Source organism: Amblyomma americanum, chromosome 1 (assembly GCF_052857255.1).
Source record: "Amblyomma americanum isolate KBUSLIRL-KWMA chromosome 1, ASM5285725v1, whole genome shotgun sequence".
In the NCBI taxonomy this organism is placed as follows: domain Eukaryota; kingdom Metazoa; phylum Arthropoda; class Arachnida; order Ixodida; family Ixodidae; genus Amblyomma; species Amblyomma americanum.
In genome coordinates this window covers 135063159-135080212 of record NC_135497.1, presented here as the reverse complement: position 1 = coordinate 135080212, position 17054 = coordinate 135063159, and the positions used below count along the sequence as shown (strand labels likewise).

The window sequence follows — 17054 nt, the reverse complement described above, 5'->3', positions numbered from 1 at the left end:
TGGCGCGGGGGTCCATCAGGCGCTGCGGCTGCCCCTGTGCGCAGACGCTGCGGAGATTAGTGTCGGGCTCGGTTTACAGGCGCATTCAAGATAAAGGTGGCCTGCCGCTGGCGCCCTCTGGCGCGCTGTCAAGTTCCGGTGAGTCTCCGCGGACAACCTTGTGGGCGACTCTCGAGGAGCTATTTTAAAAGGTCCAGTCACGTTTTTCAACGAGTTACTTAAGAAGAGCGCAGAGCGTCTATTTCTTTCAGAGACAACGGTCGTAAAGTGCGAACAGGTCCTTCGGCCTCAGCTGCGCGGGCTTAATGTCGGATGCCTCGTTCGGGACAGCCGCTGCTATGCGGGCGCAAGTTGACGAACTCGAGATAGCCAGGAGGCAGCGGACAGTCGTTATCGGCGTGCTGCGCTGAACGCTGCAAGCTCGTGCTCAATTTCCTTCTGGCGCCTGTCATTAAACGTTGTTTATGGAGGAACTCTCTTCTTACTTTGATTCCACGGAGGATGGGAAAGCGGCGCTATCAGCTTTAAAAGCGTTCGACGTTGCGTATTATTCGGGCTGCGCAAAGAAGCAGCAAAGCAAATTTGTGTTGTACAAGCGCTCAGATAAGACTAGCACAGTGGTTGTTGGAAGTTTGCGCTGTCATTGTTAAATGCTGTTCAAACATCGATATTCATGCTTCTTTTTTCCTTAACGTTGCTTAACCACAGTTGTTGGTCGTCTTGGCTACCGCGCAGCCTTCTTAATGGCAACGTACTGCCGTCTGATCTACTCCTACATGTGCGTTGGTATCTAATGTATGCGCCACCTGAACCCCTCAAGGCCTAAATCTTATTTTTGCGCGGCACATAATTATGTTTGCGCGCGTAAAGCCCTTTGAACGCACCAGATCGTAAAAAAATTCCAAAGAGAAGAAAGGACAAAGTACTTAAATAATGGCCGTGATATAATGCAACGGTCTGCCGCTCACCAAGAAGGTAACATTCGTTTGGCCAAAAAAAAAAAAAAAGGCGCTGGCGGATATTCTCTGTATTAGACGTGTTCTTCACGGAAACATAACGAGAAAAGGCAGAAATTCAAGTGCGCCCCTCAAGTTTTCTTAGCAGTGTTTTCGCTCTTCTTTTCTTTTTTTAGGCAGAATATGCTAAGGAGAAAATGAGCACCGCGTGGCTTCTATTTTCTGCCGGTATGTAACGCATTTATGGGCGCTGTGTGTTATTCATATCCATTGTGCTTGCTTTGAATTGCGCCTGCTATCGTCCTGCCTTCCATGGGCGCGCATACCTCATTTTATGCTGTGTACGTGGGGAGGTCGCCAGAGAGTTTCTTATTTACGATAACTCCTTCATTGCGGCACTACTCAGCATTATAGTATATGACCAAAAGCAGTCTGTTCTTCAGTCAAGGCGAGTAATTTATTTTTGTTTTTAATTCATGAGGTTCCACGTGACCTTCTGGAATGTTTTTTTTTTCTCCCTCATAATTACCGCATTATATCATTGTATTGGACTTATTTGATTTTTATTTTTTGGTTACAGTGATTTCTGAGTTAAAAGTAAAAGACACCAGGGCACATGGGGCGCAAGATCCTGTTGTACAAAGCCGTCGTCATATTCAATTAGGCTTTTTTTTCTTCCTTTTTTCTGGCAAAATGCAGGGAACACCTTCACCGTGAAACCTACTGCGTATCGAGCATAGGGCGCCTGAACTAGTTTCACATTAAATGGATAACACACTGCAAGCAAGTAAAAGCCAGTATGTGGGTCCTTGCTGCGTGCGGAGGTGGCCATTCTGCCTGAAACAGCGTCCAGCTCAAAATGCGCCCTTCAACATTGTCGCAGGTGACTCACCTGCTTTAGCGCAGAGTGTTGAAGCGGCAAGAGCTCGCATTTGCAAACGCCACAAAGGCACGGAAGGAGCCACCCCCCTCCACCCCCAGGCCAGACGTTTCCGATGCACGTCAGCTGAGCGCCTAGCGGCGGTCGCGTTGCCCATGGGTCGCAATCGGCGGCGGCCTTGGCTGAAAGGTCGGCAAGCGGCGGAAGGGCGCCGCTTATTGCCCGCAGTCCGGTCACATCGAAGCGCTTCCTCTGCAGGCCGTTAACGTAGCGCGCTAATGGCAGCCACCAAATTCCAGTCTTGTGCGTGCTCTCGTTCGAGTCCCTCGCCGGGGCCCCTTCGATCGCCGCCGCCGCGGCAATTGCCCGCCGATCTCATTCTAATATTGGACCGAGCGCAAAGGTTAAGCGCCTCTAGAGGCGGCATCGCTCGCTGGCGCCCCACCGACTCCGCTCGCTCTTGGAAGAGGCCAGTCTTTACCGATTCGCTCGGCGCGTAATGGTGGCGTCACAGGCACTCGCCCCCGTTTATCGCGGTGCGTGCTCTAGACCGCCGGCCTGCGCGGGACGGGTGGGCTTGAAACCAGAGCGCGGCTGAACACGTATTGTAACACGCTCTCTGTGTGCTCAAGTCACGGTGCGCTTCAGTGCAGCGGGATAAATTAAACGGCGCTTTGCATCGCATAAGCGAGAAAGCTGGCTCTCAAAGATGCACGTCCGTGCCACACGTCTCGGGTTCAAGTGCCTAGCTACTTCGCTCGGGCATATTTCGACGTTTAATCAATTGTTGAGCACAGTATATATTCATTATCCTGACAATGCACCAGTGGCAGGCAACGCGCCCCATGCAAAAGTCTTATAATATAAACCCAAGGTAAACTCGGGCGGGGAAAATTTTCACGTGGACATATTCGCTCACGCTGACTTTTATGAGAAGCTTCAGTTAGGTTCCTCCTTACAGATCTATACCGCCCAGGAATCTCGAAGCGCGCCAGTCTCTATATGGCGCCAATGGCAACAGGCATTATGCCTCCGGGGCATCCTAGCCGGTTGTTGCTCTCGCGCTAAAAAAATCTTCCAATTTTCCTTTCGTGCCGCTCATACGCGTCCACTATTGCAAAGCTGTTGCTGCGAGGTGCGCTATCAGAGCGAAGGTAGAATGGCAGGCGACATTTGAGTTTTGCCAGACATGCGCTGTAGGAGGAGGAGTGGTGTCATAAAGGTGCGCGCCATGGACTTTCTTAAAATCACACTGTGTACGGGTAGAACCTCCGTACAAACCCAGTTTCTGATGGATCGAGTTGAAGATGCACACGCAAAATAGCGCGTTCGTTTCGCATCTTTATTGACTTCCGCGGATTTTGCACCGACTAAAATCCACATTACTAAAGTCATGCTTCTAATGTGTGGCGATTTAGCTGTGCGCGTCTGGGTGGTGCGCATTTTAGGTGTCATCGGGATAAGCGTTCATGTTGATCGGCGCAACTCATTGCCAGCACATGCCCTGTCGACATAATTATGCCGTGCGAAAGGCGTCTGCCTAGTGCGGCCTGATAATCACATAGGACATCGGCTTGCTCGCGCACGAATGTTGCTTGGAAAATTGGGGCGCGACTGCAGCGCCAGTGAGGGCAGAATTCCCATCTGCGACCTCCAAGAGAAGCGGCACGTCCAGAGCGCAGCAGCAAGAACACAAGGAAAACAGAGCCACCCTCAAAATGGAAGAGCTTAAAAGTGGACAGCCCCGGTGCTTGAAGATTATGGAAAGACATCGAATGGCGACGGGCGGCGAATGTCGCACATCATTGGCTGTGTAGTTCCCGAAGCGCTGAGTGGCGTATGAGAATATAGCGTGCGCCGTGGCACGGATTCTGTTTTCGATGTCGGCAGCTGTGACAGCTTGACAATCCGGCTGCTGTGTGTCCAGGGTTGGACGTCGCTTCAGTTTGACGTATGCAGTACAAAACGTAAAAAGAAAACAAAACTGGGACGCCGGCAATTTTGTTTCTGAGATGAAGAATGGGCAGCTGCGTCGGCTTGTTACGTGCACGAGGTCCAAAGGGGCTTTTCAGTCGTCTGTTCGTTTCAGGCAACTCGTCGGGCCGTTCGATGTCTTGGACGAGGAAGCTGCAGGAAAGGGTAGACAAAAAGGAAATCTCTCATGAGGCTTCGAGAGGTCCCGTTGTCGATGAAGCAGAGCCGTACCAGGAGAAGCGTTCCGCCTGTAAGCTCACGTTTGCATGCTCAGAATGTTGTGTGCAAGAAATGCGAATATAGATAGCACCGCGCTAGACTGCGCAACTGTTGCAAATTTGCGGAAGATGGTGTTAGCGCTTGTTTCCAAGGGCCTCATTCCTGAAGGTGCATCGTAGTGCACCCCTGGCGTCAGCTGCTTGGAGCGAAGCGCCCTCTGGGAGGGAGAAGCGTCGGACGGCGAGGTGCGCACCCAAGCGCGAACCGCAGAGCGCGGCCCTAGTCCCGCGCGAGGCCGCGCACCCACGGAGCAGCGGCGGCGGTGGCGAAAGTCCGGCCGCTCCCATTGGCGGCGGCCGCAACCGGATCCGGTAATCCGCAGGCGAGGCGCCCTTCGCTGGTAGCGTCCGCTTGGGATCGCGGCCATCCCGAGCTAATGACCCATCTGATCAGCAGGTGTTTCGTGCGCTCTACCGCCGGAGCCGAGACGGCGAACAAGTTGTAGCGGGCCCGGGGTAGGCGGGCAGCGCGCGTTGCTCAAGAGCCGGCCTGCCGATCAGATTGGCTTTCCGCGAGGAGGAGGCCGCCGCGGAGGAGGGTGACCGGTATGTCACGGTGGGGGGAATTCGCGCGTTCAATGGCCTCTCCATCGGGCCGCCGAGGGGAGGCCGCGTTTTATTCTGGAGAGGGTTGTGTTCATCTTTAATGATGAGCCGTAAATGGAACGCACCTCGGCATATCTGGCAAGAGTGGGCGGGCCAAGGTCAAGTCTGGTCGTAGGGGCTCACTCGGCTTTGCGGCTAATCTCCCGCGCTCAGAGCGATCGACCGGGTTCATCGGGAGCCTCTCCCGCGCCGCTTCTTGCCGCGCCGGCCACAACCGCCTAATTGCGCGACATGCGAGCACCGCGCCGCCCTTGACATGTCGCTGCCTCTTCACCGGGCGCGCGCTCTTGTTACGCCCAACCTGGCCGCTTGTGGCGCTGCTAGCATCCACCGGGTAGCGGCGCTGGCCCATCGAGGCACCCTGCCGCCGTGTAGTTGTCTGTCTTTGCGAGTGTCGGGTCCTTCATCGAACCATTTCGCGCTTCGCACAAAGCAAAAGTTACAGAAGGACAATGCGTCAGTTAAGGGTAGTTCCGGAGGTTCTTAACGCGACAGCGTTAAGGAGCTTGAGTCGCAGAAAATCCGGCGTCGCCGTCGGCGCCGTTCACCGTGAATGAAAAATCCACGAAAAATTCCCAGAAAAGCAACCTAGGGGGCAGGTGGGCCACCCAGGTCACGCGGCCTTGTGGCGTCCCCTCAAGCTGCCCAGCCGATTGTGAGCAACTTCGGCATCGTTGCAGGTGGCAGTTAAATTAATGGTTATCCGCGAGAAGTTGCTGGGAAGGCAACCTGGATTGCACAAGTCCCACCAGTGGCCGCACCTGTCATCGCAGGGCAGTGGCGCATCGCTTAACCGCTGCACCACTCCTCCTGTAGTGGTATGAGGACTCCCAGGGGTCTATGAATGTTAAGTAGCGAATGAGCAATTCTCGATATATGGACTTTAACCCATTGATGCTATCGCGTCATACCCTTAAGGCGGGGATGAAGTGTTCCCTTCAATTTCTTTTCGAAAATTTTGAGCTGACAGCCACATAACATTCTTCTGTCCGCCACAACAAACCGTTTTTCATAATTCCGAATGGGACCATATTTTAAAACCGCAAGCCAGAACCGAAACTCAGTCCGCGGCCAGGAATGATGCTTCGCGTGACGCAGCGATGACGTTACAAACGTTAATAGAAAAACGCTCCTATACGCGGGTTGAATGGCTGAATTAGCGAATGAAAACGATCACTCATTTTATTAAACGCCTGAGATGACCTAATACATGTTTCGAATTTTTTGTTAGTGAAACGGTAAGAGGGTATTAACGTGCAAAGAATGTTTGTGGCGTCGAAAATGTAGCGTTGCCCATCGAAACATTCCGAACTGAGGCCGGAAAAACGGCGAACTCTAAAATCGATATGCGCCGGAATGAAGTGTCACATAGCTGCAAACTTTGTGGAAGTAATCAGAAACTAGAGGAACACCTACAATATAACTTTAATTCAAATATGTTGAGCTCAAAAAACCCTAGGAGCTGCCCTTTTAAGTCAGTGTGTTGCAGTGAAGTAACTTGAGCGATGAGTCGTAACTCCTTTAAAGCCAAAACGGCCCATCGACGTTCCCACCCAAGTAACTATTCCTTTTCCATAGCCATTAAATACGCGGCAGACAGCGCGAATGGCAACTTCGCGGAATTTTGTTCTTTCAGGACTATTTTGAGTTGTTCGATCAGTCATCACACTTCGCATGTCTGCTTTATCAGCCCAGACATTGCTCTTCACGTAGTTCGAGTAGTTCGTTTACTCTCCTTATCATAAGTTCAATCGTACAAACACCTCTGCTCGAAACAAAAATGCACCCGAGCCTGCTCCCGGCCCTCCTATCCAAGTTATGGCTTTCTTCCTTCTAAGCTTCTCTGTATCAGCAACACAGACGGGCTGCAGACACGAAACCCTTGTTTTTCTCTAATGTGTGCATAAATGCGTCTCTGACCTGCCGCGTTACAACATCCGTCTGTGGTGTAGATGGCGAGAAAGCTAAAGTGGAGAGGGGTTTTGTATTTTAGAGATTAACTTCCTGGTAGCAAGATGCTCACCGTCCTGTGCGAGAAATCGGAAGCGATTGGCATGAATATATTAGTGCGAAATGCAGTTTTAACCGCACTAGGACAACGGAAGGGCAACAATGGACAGACAAGACACTGACTTTGTTTTGAACATCACACGAGTGTGTGACGTTCGAAATAAACCGCAGTTCGAAGTTAAGGCCCTTCTGTCTATTTTTTCCATCCGTTGTCTAAGCCGCTGTTTAAAGGTAACCAATTCAACGAATTTGCGCATATCTCAACCGTTTCTTAAGAATCAGAACAAGTACTACGTATTGTCAGCTTGACAGGCAGATTTGTCATTGCGCGCAGTAATAAAATGCAGCTGTGCGGATTTTCAAGAAATACTAAGGGCGTGGCCTACAAGCGTCGATGAACCGTGGCAGACTGGCTTAAAGTTAGCTCAGCTATTTCTATTTAGGATTCGACTGCATGCAGTGTGCGCCTAAACTAGAGGGCAGGTGCACGCAAAAAGCAGGAGAGACAAAAAAAAAGTTCAAAAGAGCTTGCAAGCCCTGGAGGACGGGTCGTACGTATCGGGGTGTCACCTAGAAAGGCATTTTTTGTTTGCTTGGAAGTTTTCTGATGGCACATAGAACTTCGATGTAGCGCGAGCCCTATCTTTGCATTAGCCTTTTTGTCACCGATCCTCCTTCTTTAAATGGAATACACTGATAGCAAGCACGGCGTGTGTCTTTCCGTGTCGTACGGTTCCTGAGCCGGCTTCATTCTCTGTTGCTTCCCTTTCTCTCGTGCGCTGTGTGCCTTGGGTTCGTAATGGGACCCCTACTGAGCACTGCTGTGAGGCCTTCTTGCAGGCATCCTGACTTTTGACGTTCAATAGTTTCCCCCATGGGAGTAAAAACCCAGGCATGGCGGATGTGTGCGCAACGTGGGCGTTATTAGTCCTTCCGGCGCGCACAAGGGACGCGTTCTCTTTTTTTTCCCGAAAAGATTCATCAGCGCCTGAAAACGCGGCGCGGCCGAGGGCGCCCTCTCGGATAAAGACGCACATTGGCGCCAGCGCACGACCGCGTATGACTTCGCGGCAATAACCACCACGTTCGTGTACGGTGCGGACCGGGGAAGTGCTACTCAGCAGTGCTGTTGCTGGAACTGACCACACGCTGAAAGAGAAGAAATTACAGGAGTCGCGGCGAGGCACCGCTGGCGCGCCTTTTGTTGCGCACCGCACGCCCGGCGCGGCTGCCGCCCCCCCCCCCCCCCCCCCCCCCACGCATGGACGCTCACCTCGATCGTGCTATTTTGTTGTCTTGCGCGATGGAAGCCGCATCTGTTGGTTCTTTCTTTTCCTCCCTCCGCTTGGGCCGAAATTACACGTCCAGAGAACGCATAGCGCATAATGAAAGTGCTCCGTGGCCCAAAAGTCTCCGTCCCTTCCTGAGTGTGCGCGCAAACTGGTTTCCATTGGCTGAGCGTGAACCTAAACACTCCGTATCTATCCATCGCTTCCTCAAAAAAATATACATTGAAGTTACATTTCAAAGGAGGCGGCCAGAAAGCAAAGAAAAAAGCCGCGGCGCCGGCATCCTATCTGGTCCCCTGCACTCGTGATGTTTTGCTCGCGGCAGCCCGTTTGTTCCGTTCAGCGCGTGAACTTGGTGTCTTGGTGAATTGGAAATCAGGATAGCCGCGATTCAAATTGTCCTCCGGGGCCGGCGCGCGCACAGAGAGCGGCTGCCGCTCGTCATGACTTTTCTCGTGAGACAGGTCGCCGCCGCCGAAGAAAGAAACGATTGGGTGGATGACCTGCGCGGCTCTCGTGTGTTTTCATCTCCGCCGTAATACGCTCGGGGCCGTCTGGCCGAGCTTGGCGAACCAAAGCGAATTAGTGGGCGTGTCGTTGTGTAGGGGGATATCAAGCGGGATCGACGTATAGACGTACGCACCCTGCAAGGCACGCATGCGCTGGGCCTCTGTTAAAAGCAAGAAGCTCGACTCATGAAGCACCGGCGGCGAACAATGGAACGGCGGGGACGCCTCAGAACGCCATAAGACGCTCCTTAGCGCACTGCGGCTGCGAGCGAAGAATGCCGCTGCGTCGTAACGATAATGCAGTTTTAGTCGTGAGTGCCGGTGCGTCCCGAGGGAGCAGAACTAGCAGCCATGCGCGACGTTCAAATCAAGTTCATCATATGCGGGGAATCTCTCCATGGAGCGGCTCGCGAGTCGCTCCGGGATGCGGAAAGAATGCAATAGTTACGGCACGCTGGGAAGCAGTCTTGCGTTGAGCTCCGCTGCCTCGCATTCTCCGCTTGCGATGGCCGACGGAGAAAGCCTTGGAAGAGCATTACGCATATAGCGCTCCTCCCCACGAGTGACTCGTCAGCTGCGAATGTTCGAGTAAAACTGGTAAAACGCGAGGGGACGTTGGACCTCGCGGATGGAGTGAAGGAGCGCCAGCCCGGAAACAATTCCCGGAGCAAGCGCGCTAAACTGTAACTAGCCGCGTTTCGCCACGCCACAGAGGGCGCTGTCCACTGCCCTGCCTTTGCTCTGCCAACTGCGGCGTCGGTAGCACTGTTCGGCGAGCCGCAGACGGCAGTAAGGAAAGAAGCTGGCATCTTAGAGGAGTAAATAGTTTGCCTGCGGCCGGCGCAAGGCCGGTGGCTTAACAGCATTAGGTGGCCAGAGGGAGCAACGGGGTGACCGCGAGAACGGCAGTTCTCCCCGCGCGCCAGACAGCCGGGTGTTCTTTGTGGATGCGTACTTGGCCTGGGGAGCGGCTTTCCCCTGTCCTTGTTGCGTTTATCGGCGGACGTAATTAATAGGTCCCTGGAAGCGGCCAGCTCCCCACCACTGCGGTCACTGGGCCTCTCTTTGTCGCTTGAGGCCGGCGTTGCGCTTGCTCCCGGGAGGCACTGCGCGTTGCCACCCGCCGAAGGGACCCGCCGGGAACCACTTGTGTCGGCAGCCGGAGGTGCGGGGCGCGTTGAGCCGCTTCCTCCAACAATGCCCGTGGCCCGACGATACGGCTGGCAATACGGTTGTTCCTTCTGTGAACTGCAGCCCATGGACTCGCGTCTGTGCGGTGGCTTTTAGTTGACACCCACGGCAAAAGCTGTCGTCCAGTAGAGAACCCTGTCCGCGCATTCCCTCCCCGCTCTGCGGTGAACATTGTGGCCTTACTACCGGCATTCGAAGTAAACACACTACGAAGGCGGATTTAAAGTTTTATTTCTTGGAACCTGGCAGTCGCAGTAGTTGTTTGCTCCCTCGGCGGATGCTAAGCACGACAAACAGCACTTACAGTGCTAACCATTTTCCAGCTTCTGTTTTAAGTAGCCTGCAAAAATGAAACCTTTAGGTCACTTACGCGGTCCATCTGCTTTTCCTGCCAACAGTGTGCGTCAGTTCCCCCCCCCCCCCCCCCCACCCTATTAAGAGCACGGGACGATTTAAAATCAGTGTGGTTATTTTGTATGGTATGCTGTGTGGCTTTATGGCTTCTTTTTTATTATCTGCCTTCATTATCTCTGTTAGCTAAAAGCTTAAGTGAAAATGGATGGCCGTTGCCAGTATACCGTGAAAAAGACGTTTAAAGAATAAAAAAGACAATTTGGTGTGTACATACAGCTTGCCTCTCTCCCTTTTGCCACGTCCGCGTTTTCAGTTTCGTACATATTATCCTGAAAGTCATTTCTTATGTAGAGATGTAATCGCAGCATAGGGCAACCCAATATATTCTGGCCTTCACGCGTGCCTCGTAACTTTCGGTAAATATTAAAACGCTATTTCAGTAACGGCATTCAGCGATATTATGGAAATAAATGTTACATGGATGTCTTTGACTGTGCAGCATGGTGAAACTGAATTACCTGATTACATAAATAAGAGCTGTGGCAATTTTTTCCAACAGATGTCAAACCCGTTCAGGCAAGCTGCTGGACACGGCGTTACTTTGAGAACAGTAGACCAAGGTTTCCGACGACGTCAGTATCGCTCCAGTCTGCTCGGAGTAAAACTGAAAATAATGCACCCCTTCCGTACGTATTATATGTCCCCCAAATGCATTTGCCACAACAGGTGACAGGACAATAACAATAATTAGGCATTCACATTTTGACAACAGCTGCGCTGCGCCAAGTCTCTCCGGGGCGAAACCCGCGCACCTACTTCGACTGAACTAAGAACCTTTGGTAATTATAATTTTGAACTCCTTTCTCCAATTCCTACTTTACTCTTCGATTATTCGCCTTTTTTTTAAAATTTCTTACTGGCCACTTTTCACTTTGCCATGGGCATCGTATCTGAAACTGTGTCCCTTTAAGCGGAAGGAGTCTCGCGATGTGCACACCCGCAGCGTTCGCAATGCCCTCTCGGTCTTCGGCCACGCTGCGTCGGTTTTGAGATGTGACGTTGTCGCGCCGCTTATGATTCGAGACGCGTGCGTTGTTCCGCCTCTTGCGGTGCTTGGCCCGGCGTTTCTTCCTCTATTCCTGCGTTTGCCAGCGTAGCTTTATTTCCCCCTGTTGCTCTCGGCGCGACCGATTAATGAAGAGTGCAAAGCACCGACAATTACTCATTGTGTCCGATCCCTGCGGCGGTCGTCACTAAGCGCGATCGGGCATTGTGGAAGCGATGTTATCGACCGCATGCTCTTTACCATTGGCGCCGGGCTGCCACCGGTACGGAGCGCTGGACGGTGGCGCGTCTCTTTTTTTGCTGCCTTCTGTTGGAACCACCACGGCCGCCATCATGCGAAACACACACTGCCGACGACTTCCCGCATGGAGGGCGCGCACACGCAGTGTGTGTCCTGCGCGGCGGCCAGCGGCGCAACTGGGCTCCGCTGCCCCGGAGAGAGAGAGAGAGAGAGAGAGAGAGAGAGAGAGATGTCGGGCCGGGATTCAGCAGCCGCGTGCGGTGGGTTGCCGAGCCGGGCGTCGCCGAACGTTGCCCCGTGAACAAACACATCCTGCAGAAGTAAACGCGCGAAGAAACACGAGGGATGTAGTATATACAAAAAGACTGCGTCTGTACTAAGCTCAGCGATAATAGCTGCCGGCAATAGCACGGTATATCAGGGCGTCACACGCTGTATGAAAAAAAAAAAAAAGCTTTTACAAACTGGCTAAAACCAAACTATAGTAGTTCAGCGCATGGAGACCTTGCAAACGGGAACTGATCTAAGAGGCGTTTTCCTCTCGCTCCATTTGTACTGGGGCCGCGGCGCACAATGCAGGGAGGGCGTAGTAATTTACCTGCACATATCGGAACATCGTACGTCAGCTTTCACGGAGCCAGAGTCGAAAGAGCAGTCTTCCACTCGGCCCTGAAACCGCCTGCTCGTTACCGCGACTGCAAGTGCCGTGCGCCGATGCCCCAAACACGCTGGCCCATTTGGCGCAGAAAGCACGTCAGCCTCGTAAAGAGAGAAGTACTACTGATTTTCCAGAGTCATAAATTGCTCGGCGGAGCGCCGAATGCTGCTTCCGTTGCGCGCGCGCGCATCTTTCGCTCGACTAATTAGACCGGCCAGTGCCCTGCCCTGCGCCCTTTATTTTCTTTTCTCTCCGCGACCGCGCCACGGAGCGTGCCTTATCGGCCGAGCCTCGCACAGCGTTCCGGCCAAAAATGGAAAGACTCGTTTCTTACCTCCAGAAACTTGTCGCGGGCGCCGCTGTCCTGTGTCTCGCTCCCCTACCGCTATCTGCTCTTTCGCCGCATTCTCTCCGGCCGACTTGCCTTTTCCTTCAGAGCGTCTCCAGGTTACACTTTATATCGGTCGCTCGTGACTAATTGAAATGACGAGTCCCTGGGGATTTATAATGGCCGGCGCCGCGGACGAGTGCATACATTATTCCCGCTACCCGATAGCGCCTGTTTGTCGGGCCTCGCCCGAAGGGTGTCGTCGTCGCTTCCTATCTGCGACGTGTTTTGGCGCTCGCCCCGATACAGGTGTTTTCCGCCGTCGCGGGCGCTTTCATGGGAGTGGCTTTGGGGGCCTCTATGGAAGTCTCAAAGCCCGCATTTTATTCCAACCGCGCGAGACGTGACAGACGGGCCCTCGCCCTCCCTCGATCGTTGCGACAAGAAGAAAGGGATTCCTGAAGCCTTCAGCAACAGCTGAACGCATTTGCGGCAGCAGCTTCATCTTTGTACGCGTTTAAAATTTTCCGCTCAGGGTTCGGGGATCCGCCGCCGGGCCCCTTCAAAAGGCACCGCCGCTCTTGGGTCCCGCGCCGCCTTCCTTTGGCGCGCTGTCGGTCTGCCGCAGGTAATGCGCCGCGTCGCACTGACAGCGCCCCAACAATGCGTAATTTATAAAACTTGCTGAGCCACTTTTCTGCCCCCCGCGCTTGTTTCGTTTGCACTATAGTGGGCCCGCAGAGAGAGGCGGCCCAAGTGGCGACTTGGTCTCCCTCCGCATTCCGCAGCACTGCGCCACTGTCGAGCCATCTGTTAGGACGAGAGCTTATCAGATTGAGGCGAACGAAAATCACGCTTTCGACACGCGGCCGCTTCTCCGAGGGAGAAGAGTTAGCAGCGCGTACATGTATGCCCCTCTGTCTGCGCCGGTGACAAACGGACGCGTTCTAAGGCTAAGTGAGCGGTCCGGAGTTGCGAAATGCGTCAAAAAGATGGGTAGACACGAGCGGCGCTTTGTTCGCGGCACCTCATTTTTAGAGTTCTCGACACTCAAGCTGTTGAAACGCAATGTCGCCAGCAAGGACGCCTGCACGTTAGCATGACTTCGCGCGCAGTTAGCGCGGCGCAGTGGCGTAGGCTTATTTCTGCCTCCTTGCAATGACGCTGCGAGGTAAAAAAAAAAAAAAACGAAATGAAGAGCCGGAATATTGCCAGACTTCGTTCGAAAAGTGTGCTCATTTCCAGCCAGACGTGCTTGTGTTCATTGCTTTATGCTGCATGGGTTTGCACACTGCTCGAGAACAGGGGAAAATGTCTTGCTTCTGTGCGCCTTGTTCCGTGGCGGCTTACAGCTAAAAGAGCCATCTGCAGGTCGGTGAGAGCGCGAGGGAGGAGGAGGAGGAGGAGGCATGCTGAGCGGCTTGTCTGACCACGAACGCCTTCGATCGCACAACGTGTCTCCTCTCGCGCGCGGACCTCCCGTGTCGTAGGACGACTAAGGAGAAAATCTGTTGCTTAATCCGCCGACTTGTTTTCAACGAATTTACCCTGTTTACAGCGGCTGCTCAAAGCTCTCGATCAATCATATTATTGCGGAAGCTCGCTTCCCGCCACTGATAAGGGACTGCGGCGACAGGTTTTCTCGCGGCAAGCAGCTGTTGCGAAAGAGTTTGAAACCTGCAAATAAACACGGATTAGCGAGACCAAGGGTGAGTCGTTCGAAGGAACGGGGCAGTGCAATTCTCAGACTAGTGCGTCAGATATGCGGATTTTCTCCCTTTCGGACAGCCATTCAAGCTGCAGGTACGGCTGAATGCACGAAAGAGTGTACGCGCTAGTTGTTTGCGTTATAAACGCTAGGCCCGTGTATATCACTTAAGTGAGCCTGACGATAGAGAGCAAATATATACTGCTTACGCACGCGTGCGAGGCACATCATTCCGGTTGGGTACAAGCAGGTTACTCTTGCTATAATATTTCCTCGAAAGTTTTCTGTTTGAGCAGTTGTGTTTTCTTTACGCACGTTTATGCCACAGGGCTTGGTGACGAAAGCTACTGACGTAGCTTCGCATTCCACGCGTGCCACTGTGACTGGCATGTATCTGTAGCTTTGAGATGAACAATGCTATACGCACTGCGTCACAACTCAGCGCGCTTTGATTGAAAAAAAAAAAACGTTGTGAAGGCAGCTAATTAAGGATTAAAACTGTCGTGGTTTTGCTCTTGGAAGGGGAAGGGAAAACGCATCCTTCGCACTCGGCATAGTTGCCACGACCGAGCTACGTACCTAAATAAGCGAGGGCCAATTAATTGTGTCGAATTTCGCCAGAGCACGGCGCAACGTGCTGAGAGCGAGCGAAGCGGCGGCAGCATCGCTCTGTCTCGCTCTCCTGCCGTCGCTATGCGATGCGGACGGCGTTCTCCGGGGGCGCTCTGTATACAAAAACCGTGGCCGTCGAAACGTGCAGAAAGAACAAAACTGCTACATCGCGTTCCATTGGAAAATGAAGCAGGCTATGACATTTGCTGCAGCAGATAAGGACAGCCATGAGTTATGCCGCTTGTCAGGAGATAGAGGGAAGAAAAATCGAGTTAGCATGGGGCGTATGGCAGAGATCGCCGCGAACAACGTGTGAGAGGAGGCGGCCACTCGCTGCGGGCTGCTCGGCGCGGTTCAGAGGTCTCCGGCTGAACCCTCCGCTTGATCATCCGCGCTGTCTTGCGCCTTACGGGAGCCGCGCTGCTATCGCGAAGCCTCCTAAGCCCCGCCGTTCATGATCAAGGAAGTGCGCGCTGACCAGCCGGAGAACGCGACGAGAGGTATTAACTCGCGTGTGCGCGACGCGCATAGAGGAAGTCGCGGCCACTTTACGTCCCGGGTTCATTAGCAGCCGCGGAGGCAAGGGGAGAGGAGTAAGCACCGCGCGCGACTTTTCAGGAACCAAAAGAATGGAAACGACCCCGTAATGAACCAGGCAGATCCCCCCATGCTGCTCGGCCGGTTCGTTTCTTTTCATTTTCCTCTTTCATTAATGACGACTGGTTTCGAATGGCCGCTTCAAGTTTACCCGCTCGCGCGTCCCGGCCACTAAAGTCGCACACTCTCGAGGTGCTTAAAAGAGGAGGAACGCCAGAGTGGAGAAGAAGAAAAAAAGTGGACGCAACCGGGGAACGGAGAGAGACGCGTGAAAAGGTTCGCGAACGACGGCGCAGAAAAAGAAGAAGCCTCGGCAGGTCGGAGATAAAGCACCGAAGGCCCGCATAAGCGACCCGTCGAACGCAGCAGCTCGCGCGGAGCTCTGATTTCTCAGTTAAGAAGAATGCCAAATGGCACATTTGGGAAAGAGCTAAAAGGGGCGACGCGTCGCGAGGGCGTCTGACGCGCACGCACGCGAGCCCTCCGAGAGCGCGCGCCGATGCCTCGATAAGCGGGACAACCTCGCGGGGCGCAGCGCGCGAACGAGCGCCAGCGTGGACATGCCGAGAATATGAAGGCGATACGCTGTAGCCATTTGGCGGCTGGGCCGAAAAAACTTGGCACGCGGACGCCGCCCTGGGCGCCGTATCGGTTGCGTCCCCCGGCCGGCTGGGCACGTCCGCGATGTTTCATATGGTGACATTTTATGATACACTGGCCCGCGCTCATCCTGGCACGTCTCCCGGCGACCCCGCGTTTCTTCCTGCTCCCCGACGGTCAGCGCTTGCCAATGCTGCACAATTGGTTCGGGGGCCATGTAGAGGAAACGGCGGTAAATTGTGCCATCATATGCCTTACCGCTTCATGCTCGCCGCATATCCCCCTGACCCTCTTTCGGTTATCTTCTCCCGCGCAGCGTAACATTGTAGTTAACGTTCTCGGGCCCCACAGGTGTGCTCCTTTCTTTCTTGGGCCGCCTACCCTCTGCGCGGTGCTTAGCCGCGGATCTTTGGGCGACTCCTCTCGTATCGGGCTCGCCAGAGCAGCCGCTCTTCCCACGGGGCAGAGACATGCTCGTCGCTTCGAGCGAGGTTCCGCCCTTCACGCGCCGTACACAGCCTATCTGTCTCGCTTCTTCTTCCACGCGCCGCTCTTGTCTTTTGGTGATCTGCACTGCAATATGTGCCAGCTTGTAATGCCTTAGAGCGAGGGGTGCGCGGGGCGGCGAGAGCTGACGCGATTTCCATTTGCTGCCCCCAGCAGCCCTCGGCCAAAGTGTGTCGCCGGCGTGCGCGACCGCAGGCGTGATCAGTGTCGGCTTCTTCTTCGCAAAGGTCGAGTATGTGCATACGCGCGCACGCGGAGCCACCTGAGCGCGATACCCCCCCTCAGGTGGCCTACATTGACCGAGCGGCACGCGCAAGCGGGCCGCCCGAATTTCATTTGCGGCACACTTTGCGAGCAAAGCTGATTTAAAAATAGGGTACGCGGCTACCCCGTCGCTCGCAATCTAATCGATCATCGTAAATTTAAGCCGTGACACGCAGCCCTTCAGCAACTGGGCAGTTCGTCATTACGCCCATGTTGACACAGGAAGGTCAGTTTAGGCAGCGGCTCTGACTGATCGTCTAATCGCCCGGCCGAGAACGCGGCCAGCGTCGAGTCGGCGCGAGGCGGCCGTCCGGAGGCGACTCAGCCGGCCATTTCCGCCGCGAAAACCCTTCGCGGCCCCGCGGTCGTCGCCCGGCGGGAGTCGAAGAGGGAGGTAGGCCGGTTTCCCTCGGCCCAGCGTCGCTCC

General features: G+C 54.0%; 1 long non-coding RNA gene across 1 annotated transcript; it reads right to left on the bottom strand.

Moving 5' to 3' along the window:
- Nucleotides 1–9907: 9907 nt before the first annotated feature.
- On the bottom strand, nt 9908–12600 carry LOC144113716 (uncharacterized). Its single transcript, XR_013310852.1, has 3 exons — nt 12346–12600; nt 11354–11665; nt 9908–10033 (listed from the first exon to the last, which is right to left on the bottom strand). It is a non-coding gene; the product is annotated as an uncharacterized LOC144113716 (long non-coding RNA).
- Nucleotides 12601–17054: the final 4454 nt, after the last annotated feature.